Source organism: Eubalaena glacialis, chromosome 4, assembly GCF_028564815.1.
Source record: "Eubalaena glacialis isolate mEubGla1 chromosome 4, mEubGla1.1.hap2.+ XY, whole genome shotgun sequence".
Classification (NCBI taxonomy): Eukaryota; Metazoa; Chordata; class Mammalia; order Artiodactyla; family Balaenidae; genus Eubalaena; species Eubalaena glacialis.
In genome coordinates, this window is record NC_083719.1 from 44,349,482 (window position 1) to 44,367,764 (window position 18,283).

Here is an 18,283-nt window from a genome sequence, read left to right on the forward strand (position 1 = left end):
TCTGTGAGTCACCCACCCACCAATTACGGGATTTGATTTTACTGTGATTGCACCCCTCCTACCATCTCATTGTGGCTTCTCCTTTGTCTTTGGATGTGGGGTATCTTTTTTGGTGAGTTCCAGTGTCCTCCTGTCAATGATTGTCCAGCAGCTAGTTGTGATTCTGGTGTTCTCGCAAGAGGGAGTGAGAGCACGTCCTTCTACTCCGCCATCTTGGTTCCAATCCTCGCCTCCTGCATTCTTAAGGTTCTCAAATTTACAGACCTAGAGCAGAGGAAATAAATAAATAAAAATATCCAGATATTGTTGATTCTGCTTTGATTAAATTTAATTCCAGATTATAGCAGAGGTGCCCTATATTTCAATAACAGGAACCTTGGGCAGATGAGATGTTGACACATACATTTTAAGATTATAATACATTAAGCTGATCATGCAGCTTATTAGAGAGATTAAGATCAAAGACAGACTCTATTAACCAATCAGATGTTTTGAGGACAACTATAAATTTAAACATTAGCCAGGTTGGGGCAAAGGTCCCTTCTTGACAGATTTATGTTTCTTATCATGATGAAATTTCTGCCTAGGGTGCATTTAAGAAGTTCCCAGTTACATCATTTTTTTTTTAAGATTTTTTTTTGATATGGACCATTTTTAAAGTCTCTATGGAATTTGTTACAATATTGCTTCTGGTTTTTTTTTGTTTTGTTTTGTTTTTGTCTTGGTTTTTTGGCCGCAAGGCATGTGGGATCTTAGCTCCCCGACCAGGGATCGAACCCACACCCCCTGCATTGGAAGGTGAAGTCTTAACCACTGGACTGCCAGAGAAGTCCCCACCAGTTACATCTTGATTTTTAACTACAATAGTTTATTGTTATATTATCCTTAATTTTGAGACAATGCTGCTTGTTTTACTTGTTTAAGAAATTTTATTTCCTCATTGTTACAGGAAGTTCAATTTGAATTAACTCATCAAACTGTAACTGATCTTATTGTAATTAATTCAACAAGCATAAAGGACTCTCCATATTCTCTTGGAATTAGGAAAAATACATCTATTTTCTTCCTTTCATGGGCTATGATTGTAAAATAAATCGTGATTTTTATCAGAATCTTCCTTTCCTGGTATTTATCTTGAAAAAAATATCAACCTACACAAAAGTAGAGTGAACAATACAATGAACTTCCATGTACCCATTATCTAGATTCAATAATCAAGAAGTTGCCACAGTTTAGCACACTTTAAAATCCAATCATAAATTTAGCTTTATGTTTAACAGTGCAAATCACTCCCTTAAAGCAGCTGCCTCTCAGGTCCAAGGCATCCACCTCCGTGCAGAGACAGAGCTATTCTCTCCCCAGGGCACACCTCAGGGTATTTCTACTTCTAATTTTAATTTTTCTTTATTTTTATTCTTCATTGGTTATGTGGGTTTTTAAAAATTATTATTACACATATAGTATGTACACACTGCAATCCATCATACACTACATGGAGTTATTATTTTTTCTTTGTTTTAAGTTCCCAGTCTCTTCTTACCTCTGAGGTTACTGCTGTTCATATGAACAGGTTGATTTGTATCATTCAATGCTTTTCTGCATGTCCATACAGTTATGTGCAAATACATGGTATCAGTTATTAAGCCCTTGTCTCTCAGCTCCAACTTCCCTCTGTGTTTTGTGATGCTGGGATTGTGACTCTGCAAACCACATTTCTCCTTTACTCCCTAGCTTCCTGTCAGGATCCTTGTTTCCTTCCGGTTTGCTAATGGACCCCATGAGAATCACTTGACCAATGCTCTTCAGTCCTGCAGCCACAGCCATGGCCCCAGACAGTAGCTGAATACAACTTACAGTTTTTCCAACAACTGCAGAACCAGAGTCATCACACCTCCTAACCTAGAGTTCTCCAAGTTCTCTTTCAGTTATCTGGTTAGCAAATTGGTGCCGAGTTCACCATTATTTTATATTTAATCATATATAAAATCATATAATCATATGTAACTGTATTATTTCTCTCTTCTGACAACTAGACCCTGACTGACACAGAAATATACATATGTTGGAATTTTTTCTTCTCCTTATTTCTTTATGGTTTACAATAAATGGGATAATTCATGCCCATTACTTTGCAGCTTGCATTTTTCACTTAAAGTTTCATGGACATCTTTCCAGATCAATATATGTGTAACTCTAAGTAAGTCTTCTCAATAGCTGCATAATATTCCATTATATGGACAGAATGTAATCTACTCAACCATTCACCTGTTGATGGATGTACAAGCCCTGATTTCTGCTATTACCAAAAATTGCTACAATAAACATCCTTGTTCATATATCCCTTTACACTAATACATTTGTTTCTATTAAAAAACTACTGAACGTGGGATTGCAGTGTCAATGAATAACAGTGACATCACATGTACCGAACCAAATTGGTCATACTCTTCAGTATATCACACACTATCATTACCAGTTCATTCAATGCCCCTCTTTTGTTTTATATTTTCCTCTGTTACTGCTATTCCCATTTCCTTTTCTTTTCTATAAGCCCCCATTCTAGCGTCCTTTCCATGGCCACCTTATACCTAACAAAAATTTCCTGATTGTTTTAAAAATATCCTTTTACAGTTGGTTTATTTGAATCAGAATCCAAACAAGGTCTACAGCATTGTATTTTGTTTGTTCTGTCTCTTGATTCTCTCAGTTTATAAAAGTGTCCTCTCACCTTCTCAACTACCCCTTCCTGCCCTGCCATGCCATTTATTTGTTGAAATAAATGATTGTTTGTCCTACAGAATATTCCAGATTCTGGACTTGGTTGATTGTTTCCTTTTAGTATTGTTTAACTTGTTCTTCTTTTCTCATTTTTTGTAGACTGAAAGTTAGATAAAGGCTTGATTATATTTAAGCTCAATTTTTTTGTGTGGAGGATTCTTCATAGGTGGTGAGGTATACTTCATATTACATGATTGTCCTTAATGTCAAGTTGTTCCACTCACAATGACACTGAGATTGGTGCATGAATTCAAGTATTGTCAGCCTGATCCATTCATTATAAAGTTCCCCATCAGCCTTTCACCTAATAGTTTTAGCAGCCATTAATGAACATTCCTTAGAGCCACTGTGTCTCATTAGGGTTTACAAAAATGGTGACTTTCTTATTCTATCATTCCTTCTGCATTTATTAACTAAAATTCCTCAACAAAGAATCTTCCCTTATCAACTATTTAGTTACCTTAAAACACAGTTCAAATAGAAAAGAGAGGCTGGTACCTTTTCTTAAGCAGTAGATTTAACTTGTCCAATACTTCCTATGATATTGGTGTTTGGAGTTTTTTTAACTTTTAGTTATTTATATATTGCTAGAAAAAATTCCTTCTCTCTAGATTTTCAGTTTATTACCACGGAGTGCACAAAATATTCTTGTATAACTCTTCTGACTTCTACCATATCTCCTTTTTCAAACTTTAAAGTGGTATGTGTATACATATGTATGTGTATATATGTGTGTGTGTGTGTCTGTGCATCTGTGTTTGTATTTTAATTTATCTTTACAAAAAACCAGTTTAGGTTTATATATACTTTTGGTGACCCCAGAAGTTATTTTCCCTTCTATAGGTCACTTCCTAAGTGATTGCAAGTACTCACATTTGTTTCACATTTGGAGCTAGTCTGGAGGGTGGGTAGGGATACTTAGGTAATTTATAGTTCCAAATTACCTTTCTGGTACGTTTCCTCTGCACAGATTCAACTTTTAGTACCTAATTTTACTATACAGAGCCAAATCAGAAATCATCAGGAAAAAATTCCTCTGCTTTTTACCGCTTGTCAACAAATTTATCTGCAGTCTTGCCTTTTTTTCTTTTTTTCAGGTTTTCAAAGAGGTTTATTACCAACGGGAGGAGCAGCCTGCCTGCGAGGCTGGCGGCCCGCGGTGGGCCCGTGCGAGGCCTCCCGCTCAGGTGCTGCTCCGCGTGGGGCTCTTCCCCGGCCCACACCCGCTTGGGCAGCCTGGTGGCGCTGGGTCGGCGGGGCATCCTCTGGCCGCATCCTTCCCGGACGCCGCGTTCTGGCAGCGCCGGGCCTCCGCCGCCGAGGGCACCGCTGCCTTTGTTTCTCCCTCGGGTCTCAGGCACGCCGGACGTGGGCAGGGGCGCGGCCGCGGGGTCCTGGGGCTCGCTCGCCAGCCTCTGCCCGGCGCACAAGCACTGAGCATCTGCAAGACGGCGAGGGGCACCACGTTCAGCTCCAGCAGGTCCACCAGGCTCTTGCACACGTCGGGGTCCATGGCGCCGCCCGCCGCCTGCGCCAGCTTGAACTGCTCCATTTCCTCGGCGCTCAGCACCTTCTTCCGCCGCAGCGCCAGCTTCTGCAGGCCCGCCTCCAGCCCGGGGGCGCCCCCGGCCCGGGCCCCGCGCCCGGCGCCGCCCTCTACGGACGGCGGAGGGTGCGTGCCCGCGTTCTTGCCTTTTTTAAAAAACTCTATTCCCGGGCTTCCCTGGTGGCGCAGTGGTTGAGAATCTGCCTGCCAATGCAGGGGACACGGGTTCGCGCCCTGGTCTGGGAAAATTCCCACATGCCGCGGAGCAACTAGGCCCGTGAGCCACGATTACTGAGCCTGCGCGTCTGAAGCCTGTGCTCCGCAACAAGAGAGGCCGCGATAGTGAGAGGCCCGCGCACCGCGACGAAGAGTGGCCCCCGCTTGCCGCAACTAGAGAAAGCCCTGGCACAGAAACGAAGACGCAACACAGCCATAAATAAATAAATAAATTTAAAAAATAATCTGTTTGTACTTCAAAAAAAAAAAAAAACTCTATTCCCATTCCCTCTCACCACCGTGAAAGTTGGTAATTATTCAACTAGGCATTGCATTTATCCCTCCCACATTCCTACAGACCTTGAGTCATTAATGAATGATTCTCAATTATCATTAAATTCTATCAACTGACTTCAGTCTGTCAACAGGCTTAAGTCTCTCCCATCTTAGTCGAACAGACACCTCCCTTTATCCTATGTTCCCTTCTCGTTACCTCTGTATGTCTTTTCTTCTCATTACAGCCAGCCCACTGAAAACATAATCTATTGTTTCCACTCATAATCTTTCCTCCACCCCCATTACTTCCCCAAATCTCCTCTTGCCAAAGTCAGCAGCGGTTTCTTCCTTGCCGAAAAACAGGGCACTCACACAGCATCTGATGCTCTTGATCTCCTTGAAATGCTTTCCTTTCTCCACTTTCTTGGACCCCACCCTCACACTTTTCCAAACTATTCTTCTACTTTTCTGGCCATTCCTTCTTAGCCTCCTCTGCAGATTCCTCTTTCTTTCTGGAATAGAGAAGTCCTTCAGATGTCAGACTTCCCACTGTCCTTAGCCTTCTTTTCCCACTTACCCTGGAAGAAAATGGCACCAATTAATCTTTACCGGGAGATGGCTTCCAGAGTTGAACTCTGGTCCAAAACATTCTGATAAGGTCTTCAGTGTCCACACTGGACTTGCCTAGATGTCCTGAGGCACCACAAAGGCAAAATGTCCAAATCTGAACTCATAATTTTTCCTCAAAACTTGTTTTTCCTCCCATCCTTCCCTCTTGATAAATGGTACTGCCATCTATCCAGTGATCCATGCCAGAGATCTGTGATGGCATGAGATAGTATGGTTACAAAACAGAAAAGCCACTCGATACTGCAAGTAAAAAGAAGATTTATCATATGCTTAAGGATAATTTCATGGAAGGCATTTATAAGAATTATAATCCGGTCTCAAAGGAATCTCCTCAAAATCTCTATCTCCCAAGTTCACTTGAATTTTTTTTAAAGTTTTTTATTTTTTTGGCTTTCCTTTGTTTCCTCCCTCTGTGAACTAGATTTTTCTGCTAATATATGGCTCACTAAGACTAACACCAATCCAGCATGACCTTTCAGGGCAAGCTCACGACAGCATTTCCTTGTTCATACCAGGAGAGAGTCAGATTGCCCCAACCTACCCAACTCAAGTGGTGCAAACATGTCTGCCTATGTCCTCTGCTTTAGCTGGATCTGTAGATGAGAACAGATGCTTTTTCGAAAGCGTTGTGGGAAAGCTAGGCTGTACGTCGATAGTCCTTGACTTTTTACTCTTCACACACCCTCACATCTAAGAAATAATGATGAAGTTCTGTCAAGTCTACTTTTCTAATATTTCCCAAATCTAGCCACTTCTCTTCATTCTCCTCTCTCACTTCTCTAGTTAAGGCTGCCCTTTCCTAGGTCCTTCCAATGTGTCCCTATATTTAGTCTCTGTTTCTTCACATCCATCCTCTACACTGCAGCCAGAGTGACCTTTTTAAAGTACCAATATGATAACGTCACTTCTTTACTTAAATCTTTTCATAGAACATGTCAAGGCTGACACCTGACATGTCAAGGTGTCTGTATGTCAATTCAAACTCCTTATTATGACTATATTAGTTTCCCAGGGCTGATGTAACAGATTACCACAAACTTCATGACTTAAAACCACGGAAGTTTATTCTTTTACAGTTCTGGAGGCTAGAAGTCCAAAATCAAAATGTTGGCACGTCCATGCTTCCTCTGAAATCTCTTGGGAAGAATACCTCCTCACCTTTTTCTAGATTCTGATGACTCCTGGCAATCTTTGGCATTCCTTGGCTTGAGCTGCATCATTCCAAACTCTGCCTTCATCTTCACATGGCCTTCTTTTCTGTGTGTCTGAGTCCTCTCCTCTTCTTATAAGGACACCAGTCACTGGATTCAGGGCCCACACTAAATCCAGAATGACTTCATCTGAGATCCTTAACTAATTACATCAGCAAAGACCCTATTTCTAAATAACCTCACATTCTGAGGTTCCAGGTAAATATGAATTTTGGGGGGAATACTCCTCAACCCACTACAATGGCCTACAGGTGTCTTTTATGATGATACGATATGGTGTCTACTAATCTCTCCAGCCTCATCTCTCATCATTCTCCAGCTCTCATATAATCTCTAGTCATACTAAGCCCCTTGCAATTCTGGAACCACAAGATGCTCTTTCTTACTTCTGGATTTTTGCATTTCCTGCCCACTTCTGTTTGGAATGTCCTTGCAGTCTACCTTTGCCTGGGTCTTACTATTTTTCAGATTCAGCTGCTCTAGGAAGTTTTCCCAAATCTCACCCATCATTGCCGTATGCTCTCCTTACCCCAAATTCCCATTTTACCTTCCATGTACCTCACTCATAGCGTGTATCCCACTATTTAGTAATTTTAATTGTCTCACTTCTTCTGTAGGTCTCTTTTCTCAATTCTTTGCTACCAAAACAATCAGTAAGGGACCAATCATTTCTTATTTTCTTTTCATTTGCTTTTGTATTCTCACTGCCTAACACAGTGTCTAATAGGCACTCTACAAGTGATTATAGAATGAATGAATGAATGTCTTTGAAAAGTGGTTCACATATGGTAAGAATTTCCAGGTGTTAAAGCTGATATGCAATAGCATCTGTGGTGGTTTCTTTATTCAGATTTGTCCTTTAGAGAGAATAATAACTTCGTCTGAGAAAATTGAGGGGAGCACTCCATGAATATTGAATATTATATTAGGCAGTATTAAATTACCCCATTTAGTTTTGGTGTTGCATGTGTTGAAAACCCACTTTGATCTGACCATAGCCCTATTCATTTTGATTATCCTTAGATCAAATAATGTAAGATTCTCAATTACAGTCATAAATTTGAATGATGGAATTACCATATGAATGGGTTTGAATTCCATATTAATATTAACCTTAAAAAAATTATGTGAGTTTTTTCTAAAGAGAAGAAAAGCCTCTATTGAAATTGGAAAATGTGTGTACCTACAAGTGAAAGAACTTGAAATAGAGCCTTAAAGAAAAGAGAAAAGTTAAAGTAGATAGTATTGATTACTTTCAGGTAACTCACCACTCTCATCACCGATAGAATTTAAATTATACAAGCACTTTGAATAAAATGAGGACAAATGTTATTAAGAAGATCACATTCCTTTTAGTTAATCATTTTTGGAATAAAAGGCTCCCAAGATTCTTGAATGTTTTCCTTTTTGGTTGATATAGCATCAAGGATTATATAAGTGTGTAGCAGGCATATATACTTATATATGAGTTGTCTGAACTAAAAGAGCCTACAAGCTAATTGTGGTGAAGGACATCAACAAGTAGGACATCAACAGTGGGGACAGTTTCTGGAAGCCCTTGGCCTCCTTAGGAACCCTGAGACCCAGTCATGGGTAAGTTCTTGTAGCTGTGTTTAAGGGAGTTGTAATGACCTGCCAAAGGGCAGCTGGGGAGACCAATGGGATGTGGTGAGGTCCTCCAGACTAACACAAACGCAAGCTCCCAAGAAGCATCAAGAACAAAATAACTCAAAGGTGGAGAAACTGAGCTGCGATGAGACCAAGAAAGGGGAGTTCATGGTGGTCACCTGGTTTTCAGATTGTGCTCTGGGAACCTACTCAGCAAAATGGAAGAGCATGACTTGTAGAGAAAAAAAACTACCCTTTTCCTTCACTTTTCCTTCCTTCCTCTCATCTTTCTCTGTATCTCCGTCTCTATCCTCTTTCTCTCTCTTCTCTCTAACTCACACTACTCTCTTTGTTCCTCTCTGGATTACTGGAAAATAGAAATAAAAGCAAAGACAAATCCCTGCTCTTCACATAACCTTTCCCTGTCACCTATCTCCCTGTGAACAAAGGCCATAGCTGGAAAGAACTAGATATTCTCTTATAACCTTTATTTCTGAAAATCTATTCATTCAGTGTTTTTTCGTCATTCATTCATTTGTTCATCATTCAACATTCGACATTTATTGAGCCTCTTATGTTTTAGGTATATAATCTGTCTTCCAGATCAATTATTTTCAATCCCTTTCTTTTTAAGTCATGCAAACGTTTTTTCCAGTAAAAGATTGCTGATGTTCAATATGGAAAACATGAAAACTGCACTGAGTGAACTGGGGGTGGGGAGGGACACAGAACTTGGCCAACTCCTACCCTGCCCTATTCTGCAGCCCCTGAAGGATGCTACGTGGAGCATAGCACACACATCACTGTTCTATAATGAGCACACTCTCACACATTGCATTGGAAATGTGAATTAGTACAACGACTTTGAAAACAGTCTGACACATAAAGTGAAAGATACGTCCACCCAGTTCTACCCCAGGGTATACACCTAGAGACTGAAACTCACACATATGAGAATCACGGGACATGTCAAGAGTAAGCACATTTCATAAGAGCCTCAAAATGGACCCAATTTTAATTTCCATCAACAGTAGGATGGGACTTCCCTGGTGGTGCAGTAGTTAAGAATCCACCTGCCAATGCAGGGGACATGGGTTTGAGCCCTGGTCCAGGAAGATCCCACGTGCCACGGAGCAACAAAGCTCGTGTGCCACAGCTACTGAGCCTGCGCTCTAGAGCCTGCGAGCCACAACTACTGAGCCCGCATGCCTAGAGCCCGTGCTCCACAACAAGAGAAGCCACTGCAATGAGAAGCGCGTGCACCGCAACAAAGAGTAGCCCCTGCTCGATGCAACTAGAGAAAGCCCACACACAGCAACGAAGACCCAATGCAGCCCAAAAAAATTAATTAATTAATTAATTAATTAAAAAAGAATGGATAAGTAAAATCGTGGTAAAGAACAATTACAATGGATAAACTACATGGAGCAACATGGATGAATGTAACAATGTTTAATGACAGAAACAAGAAAAAAATAATATGGACAATATGGTTGCATTTACATGAAGTTCAAAAGTAAGCAAAACTAAACTATAATATTGAGGAGATGCATACGGAGAAGGTTTGAAAGACTAGAAAGAAGAACAAAGAAGTAATTACTATAAAATCAGGAGAAGTTACTTCCAGGGGAGATGAAAAGGGATGTTACTGGCAAAGGTCACAGGGAGTAGTAGGTGCTTTGGGGATGCTAGCATTGTCTTATCCCTTGCTCTGGGAAGTGATCACACTACTGTTTGTATTATTTCTTGACTTAGTGGGGTGATTATACCTGCATTTGCTTTCTAATTATTCATTAAACATACTTTTATGTTTTACATCTTTTCCATAATATTTCTCACTTGTTTAAATGGCTAAGCAAACAAAATACCATTGCTCGATTCCAGGGGGGTGGGGCAGTAGGGAAAGGGACCAACTTTGACGATTTTGGAGTCTCTAGCTCCTGGCACAATGTCTACCCCAGGCAAAAGGTCTATAAGTGCTGGCTCAACTAAACTGGCTTAGGCAATGTGACATGATTTGAAAGAATAAATATCTTGCAGAGCCCACAGGCTACATCTAAAATTCTCATCTTTACTCCATGTCAAAGACAAAATGCTGCTGTGGTTCTGTGATTCTGTTTATCTTACTATGCATTATTTAATTTATACTGAGTAAAAAATATTTATTTTCTTTGGAGACATCAGTGTTTTTAATTGAGTTTTGTTTGTTTAACTCAGTACTGACCTTTAATTTCAAACTTCATAAAAATTTTTCTAAATCTAGACAAAACAATTGACCTCAGTCTCTAGCAGAGCCAAACACATACTAAAAGTTGGCGGATATAGACACATAATGTACGTGTGTTCTTGATTTTCTCTGTTTCTCCTTAAAAGATTGACCAAAGGAAACTCTGGTTATTTGTGGGTTAATTTTGTTCTAATTGAGAATTCACTGTATTCTATGTTATGCAACTAAATTAAAATACTTCATTTACTTTAGATAATAGCTACATCTTTCTATTGGTCAATTATTAACGACCAATCAGATTCTTTACCTGGTTTAATCTTATCTATGATAATAACCAATCCTCTGAAAATTATTAGCCTCAGATGCAATTACAAAAATTTTGAGATATTTTAATAGTTTTCAATGTTTTTAAACATAGAATTAATTGAAAAAAATAATTTACTTTATATATATATCATGTATAACGTTGTGGGTTTTTTCAATAGTTTAATTTTATTTATTTGTCATACATGATAGCTGTAACAGCCTTAACATAAACTGAAATAAAATGAAGAAAATTTCACTCATAAGCCCAATGCCACCACAAATCGAACTGTTTGCAGTTTTAATTATACAATTCAGTTTCCTATTTTATAAATTAATGAGATCATTTTTAAAGATACATTAGTGTTTGCTCTTCTATAAACTAGAAAGAAAAATATTTCGTATTTTTCGTTTCCTACTTAGTTCAAAATTATATGTAGGATTGACAACAAATGTTAAAAATTCTATGTATGCTCTTATATTCCAGTGTATAAATTGTCCTATGAACATTTCACCCATAAGAAATAAAATACATCAAACATAAACCAAAATGAATAAGTGGTCATGTTTATCTCATATAAATTCTAGAAACAATGTAGGTGTCCTAAGTGATATTATGTTTTCATAACTTATCCTTGCATCTTCTATCCAATTATTAAATATAAATGACATTTATTTAAAGTTATAGAAGATAACAGATGCTTAACTGTAAATACTTATTGGCTTTTTTTTAAGATGCGTAAACTTAGTTGAGCCCCACATCTCTGTGGTTGTTGTTTGTTCTTATATAAAATGAAGCCACACATGGACATATATACACTACCAAATGTAAAATAGCTAGTGGGAAGCAGACGCATAGCACAGGGAGATCAGCCTGGTGCTTTGTGACCACCTAGAGGGATGGGATAAGGAGGGTGGGAGGGAGACACAAAAGGGAGGAGATATGGGGATATATGTATATGTATAGCTGATTCACTTTGTTATAAAGCAGAAACTAACACAGCATTGTAAAGCAATTATACTCCAATAAAATAAAAATAAATTTTTTAATAAAATAAACTGAAGCCACAAAGAACTTTGCAGCCTACCTCACAGCAGTGTTGAGGAACAACGCATTGAAATAGTTTTGTAAACTGTGAAGTATTTAACCATTGGGGAGATTTATCGTGCAGATGGAACGTTTTAATTCACTAACTAAAGATAAATGCAATAAACCAGAAAAATCAGATGAGATGAAGACAAAGCCCAGTAAAGGTGGTCTTTGCTGTAGAACACAAAGATTGAAAGTGTGATGGTGTTCCCTGGTGGGAAACTTCAATCTAGAATTAAGATTCAAGTGTTCCTATAAGGAGTCAACAAAGGAAAAAACAAAAACAGAAACAAAAAACCCTCAGTCTATTACCCAAAACAAAACAGGAACCTGCAAGCTAAGGAAAGGAGGGCTGAATGAGACTCATCTTGGGTTTAGAAGCAGAGCCCTCTGAGGCTCTGAGTGCATTTTATTGTCCTCTGTGGGCGTGTGGGCGGAGGATTCACGTGAAAGTTGCTACCGCCAGTGCGCTCAATTACGGACAGAAAATCGCCCTGGCGTTGGGGGAAAAAACCTTTCATTTGGGGTATAGAAACTGAAGACAAGTTAAAATTAATGGTTACAACATTTTAAAATAATCCTCCTTTCGTACCTCCATAAGGAATAAAAAATTAATATATTGTTCACTAATTTTTCCTTGTGCTATATTAATGTTATCTAAACATTGCTGACTTATGCATTTGGACCATAATACAGAAAATGAACTTAAATATTTTTATCATGATGTCTAAAAACACACAAAAATGTTTCATAGTTAAAGCCTTAAATGACCCTATCTTTTCTTTTCTTCTCGCACCAGATCCTGGGACACAGGCTGCTTTCTTCATCCTTCATCCCTGTCCCCCTGGCCATAATCATGTTTGTTTTAAGGAATTTTCCTGCTGATCATTCTGGAAAACCTGTTTTATCTCCATTCTCTCCTCTGCTGTCAGGTAAGCTCCTTATGTGTTCCCTGCATTCACTGTCTCCATTTTCTTTTTTCTCTTCCGTTTCCAGTCTGACCTAGACCTTCACCATCCACTGAAATAACCTTTTTATGGCCAAAGCAGTGAACTTGAAAGAGGCAAGACTGCAGGCAGATAGGTGAATAATGAAGGAGGCTATTACCCCAAACCTAGGTGAAAGAAAATGGCATCTGGAAACAAAGTGATGTCAGTGAGGGCCGACAAGGCTGGATTCCAGTTCTGAGTGAGAGAGAAATCACAGGTGACTGAGTGGGGCGATGCTGCCACTTCCTGATATCAGGAACAGCAAGTTTGTGTTGGTTGGGGGAGGTGGAGGAGAAGGTTGTATTAAACTGGCTCTGTACAGGGAAGATCACACTAAACATGAGTGAGGACTCTCCCATGCCAGGTGTCTGATGGAGGGATTCCCCCTCTACAATGGGCAGGATGGTTTGGCCCCTTAAAGATTTCTAGAAAGTAAAACCAGAAGCCAAACCTTCTTTTCTAGAAACAAAGAAGGTTATTAATTCAAACAAAAGAATGCAATCCAATATCAAAGCAATACTTATGAGTGACAACGACTAAGGCTGGAATTTTCTGTCCAGAGATGTTGAACCGTCTCTGTTTCAGAAGACTACATTGCCACGTGAAAGATAATAATAACAGATATCATTTACTGAACATTTTATATACCAGAACTTAAAACACCATGCTAAGAATTTTTCATACAGTGTTTGGCTCATTCTTCATAGCAGTTATACAAGGTAGAGAATTAATATAATCACCTTTTCAGAGGATGCCAAAACACACCAAAATGAGTTAAATACTTGGCTGAGGTCACTCAGCTGGCAAGTGATGGGGCTAGAAGTTGAACCCAGGCAATCTAATGCCAGAACCCACCCTCCTAATTGCTCAGGTGCCTGAGTGTCGTTCACCTATTTCTGGGACTTGTGTTCTTGGAGGTGATCTAAGAGGATCACAAGCTCCTCTGATGAGATAGCTCTGCAGATAAGGAGCAAGGAGCTGAAATTTGGGGAGTCTGACTGTGGGTCAAACCTAAGAAAGTGAGGTGACCGAGATTATTAAGAAGCTCCCTATTGCATCCTGGACAGTGAGATCCTTTCTGGTTATAAGAGGGCCTAAACTGGTTTTCCTGCTTAGTGAGAAGAACAAAAGAGAGATCTAATCAGAAAGTCTTCTGAAGGGGCAATATATCAGTGTATCAGAGCAAGGGTGAAGGGGCAGTTCTCGAATGCAAGGTCTTTTTTTTTTTCCCCCCACAAAAAAGTTTATATTTAAAATGAAAAAAAATCAGTCACAGAGGCATTCAAGTAGTAATAATGTTATACAGATTTTGCTTTTCCTTTATATCAAGACAGATTTGCAAGGACTTCCCTGGTGGAGCAGTGGTTAAGAATCCGCCTGCCAATGCAGGGGACACGGGTTCGAGCCCTGGTCCGGGAAGATCCCACATGCCGCGGAGCAACTAAGCCCGTGCACCACAACTACTGAGCCTGCGCTCTAGAGCCTGCGAGCCACAACTACTGAGGCCGTGTGCACAACTACTGAAGCCTGTGCGCCTAAAGCCCGTGCTCTGTAACAAGTGAAGCCACCACAATGAGAAGCCCGCACACCTCAATGAAGGGTAGCCCCCACTCACCACAACTAGAGAAAGCCCGTGCGCAGCAACGAAGACCCAACACAGCCAAAAATAAATAAATAAATAATAAAATTAATTTATATAAAAAAGAAAAAGACAGATTTGCACAAGTGTTTGCAATAGTTTGCATACAACCCACAGTCCTTTATATATATACATACGTATATAAAATAAATTTTGTTTTTTAGATTTGATTTTAAGATGGAAGTGGTCACACTAATTGGTACGTGTACAGGCCCAAGTGATCCATCGGTAACACATTTATGAATGCAAATTTTACAGGCAAGAACATTTTCATACATCTATCTGAATCTGCCTATAGACAGATATAGTAAGAAAAAAAACTTAAAAATTAACACAAGGAAGTCTACTTTGTCAAGCTAACCCCTTATGTACTGTTGTCATTTTGCTTTTGTTGCAGAGGTGCAAAACGGAGCAACAAACTTGAATTAAATTTCATAACCCTTGTGAAAATAATCCAAACCCCAGGGATTACTTTCAAAGCCTCCCAAACATAGACCTTAGTCTGGGACTCTACTCTGCTTCTAGTTGTTTCTCTTATTTTCAGTGGCTCAGGCTTCTATCAGAAAAGACAGATTTTATTGTAAAGCATACTTAGTTTATTTTTCTGTATAGGGGAGAAAGTGTTCGACTCTGTGATTAGATGATCACTAACATGAACAAGAAGAATCAGATACAATTTTTGTTTAAAACAAAGAAAAATCCCCAAACTTCTGGGGATCTGGCATTAGCCAAACTTCCTTTGGAAGATTCCAAAGTTAAATCCCTTAAAAAGGAAAGGGAAAAAGAAATGAAATGCCAGTGTCTTTGCAAGGCCTTATTGATCAAGGAAGATAAAATCAGCCCCTCCACAATAAGAGAGAGTAAATGGTTGCAGTGACAGAAAGAGAGTTGAAGTCTCCACAAAATGACGAGTCCTTAATATTTTACAGGACTAACAATGTGATCCCATTCAAATGCATGTTTCAGTCCCTTTTTAAAGTAGCATTTTTAACCTTTTTTAACTTACAATTATAAATAAGGCCCACTTTCTTCTTCCCTGATAAGTATCACAAAATTTTATCTCTGCTTCCTAAGTGTCAGGAGACCCTCTTCTCCTTACCTGAAAGTCCTGAGGCTACAACTTCCCCACTGACCAGAGGATCTCAGCTTGTCCTCTTAAGAATAAAAGGAATCATACAACCTTGGTGTGGAAGGGAACTGGGGTGTGATGGTCCTTTGGCTACTGGCTGGTAAGCATTTCCCTCCTCCCTTATTGCCATGCAATTGTTGGAAATAACAAAGATTTATTTTTAAATTTTGAGTCTGTGGTCTTTTTTTTCATACCAATTGGATATCAGCTTGGCAGAATCTGGAGCCATGTAGACCCTGAGGGTGGCCTAGGTAGACTATGGAATGTCCTCTTTACATTGTCTCCACTACCCAGGGATGCCATAGTTAATTTCTGCCTCAAGCTGTTTTCAGATCAGAAAGACTTGATTTTTCTGGCAGGGATCATAAACTGTAGGTGTCTGTCCAGAATCCACGCCAGCTCTCTCCACTTCTTATCACTTTCCAACATAACCCTTAAAAATTGGGTAACTTTTTGTCTGTAGGGCAAAGTGACTTTCTATAGGAACTCTTCAGTCCAAGAGTCAGGAAGGGAGGTCTACTCCGAGCTCATTTTGTTTTAGACACATGGAACAAGGAGAACTCTAGTGGCCAGATTGTGTTTTCTACAGATCATTCCTCATTAAAAGGAACTCGAGCTCCTTGGAGAAGTGACTGATTCCAGAGACTACCAGGTTCATATCAAAAGAACTCAGGAGGGACTTCTCTGGTGGCGCAGCGGTTAAGAATCCGCCTGCCAATGCAGGGGACACAGGTTCAATCCCTGGTCTGGGAAGATCCCACATGCCGCGGAGCAACTAAGCCCATGCGCCACAACTACTGAGCCTGCGCTCTAGAGCCTGTGAGCCACAACTACTGAGCCCGTGTGCCACAACTACTGAAGCCTGCATGCCTAGAGCCCGTGCTCTGCAACAAGAGAAGCCACCGCAATGAGAAGCCTGTGCACCACAACCAAGAGTAGCCCCCCGCTCGCTGCAACTAGAGAAAGCCCGTGCACAACAGCGAAGACCCAACGCAGCCAAAAATATATAATTAATTAATTAATTAATTAAAAAGAAAAACCTCAGGAGCCTTCTAGAATAAACTCTCACTGGCCAAGAATGGTTAATTTGAACATCGTTAAGGTTAATAACTGCAACAGATTAAAACACATCAAATGTATTTAAGCCCTGTGTTTAAAATAATACTTTAAAAAACTCCAACTAATTGGTCACTTTTGGAGGGTGCTAGCGAACTGATTTATTAAACTTGAAAACTGGGAACTAGAGCAAAGAAGTAATCATTACTCCTGTATTTCCTATACACACTACTTCAGAGTAACCAATACTTGACAAGCAAACTTTCTCTTTATAGAATTACACATGGAAAGAAGAAACAATAGAATTAGAATATCAGCATCTTGCAATCTCTAATGAATTCATCTAGTCAATGATCATCAGTGGCTGCTAACATCACAAAGAACACAACTGGACTTTCTGTACCACCTGATAGAAGTACACACAACACTACTCACAAAATTGTCCTGGAGCTCAGTCATCTTGGAACCGGTGGAAGCCTGCTGGGAACAGGACTTCTAAAACAACAAATATGTCTGGAAGGCTGTTGTCCAAGGCCATTTTTGCTGGCTATAAGTGGGGTCTATGGAACCAGAGGGAGCACACAGCTCTCTTGAAAATTGAAGGTGTATATGCTCGAGATGAAACTGAATTCTATCTAGGCAAGAGATGTGCTAATGTGTACAAAGCAAAGAACAACACAGTAACTCCTGTCTAACAAAACCAGAGTAATCTGAGGAAAGATAACTCATGTTCATGGAAACACTGGCATGGTTTGTGCCAAATTCTGAAGCAATCTTCCTGCTAAGGCCATTGGACACAGAACCCATGTGATGCTGTACCCTTCAAGGACTTAAACTTATTGAAAGTAAATAAATAAAAGTACGGATCTGTTCTCTTGTAAAAAACTAAAAAAAATTGTCTTGGAAATTAAAAATCCAATGTCAATCAGGTTAATCATTAGACCCAATGCAGCCAAAAATAAATAAATAAATAAATAAATTTTTAAATAAATAAATAGTCAACTCAGAGCTTGCCCTTCAGATGCTTATCAAAGTACACATTTCTCCTGAAACTCCACAGCACATAAACGTTTTTTTAAAAAGAAAGTCATTATTTTTCAATCTCTCATACAATAATTAAGGTGAAAATCAGTGGATGTTAAAAAAAAAAAATGGGTAAATGGCTGATAGGAAGCTTTATAATGAAGAGATCAATCTTTCAGTGTTGGAACCCACTTATCAATGTTGTCCATCAAAGTGGGATAATTGAACATTACGCACATCCTGATATGATGGATTGTGAAGTACATAGTACCACCTATGAAGTATTCTTGCCCAAAAGACCTTATCAAGGGGTTAGATCTAACTTCCAACATTCAGGACATTTAGAAGCTAAAGAAACAAGTTAAACCACACCATGAAGAAGCATCCATCCAAAACCTTTCGTTGAACATCCCACAGCACAACTCACCAGTTTCTTCAACCAACCAGTGGCATAAATGAGTGGGGGAGAGAAGGGAGGGACATTAATCTGAATTAAAAATACTCGAGAGGGCTTCCCTGGTGGCGCAGTGGTTGGGAGTCCGCCTGCCAATGCAGGGGAGAC

General features: G+C 39.6%; 2 pseudogenes; one reads left to right on the plus strand and one right to left on the minus strand.

The window, feature by feature from the left end:
- Positions 1-3,961: 3,961 nt before the first annotated feature.
- Positions 3,962-7,167, minus strand: LOC133090514 (mitotic-spindle organizing protein 2-like; annotated as a pseudogene).
- A 10,040-nt stretch (positions 7,168-17,207) lies between these two features.
- On the plus strand, positions 17,208-17,532 carry LOC133090515 (large ribosomal subunit protein eL33-like; annotated as a pseudogene).
- Positions 17,533-18,283: the final 751 nt, after the last annotated feature.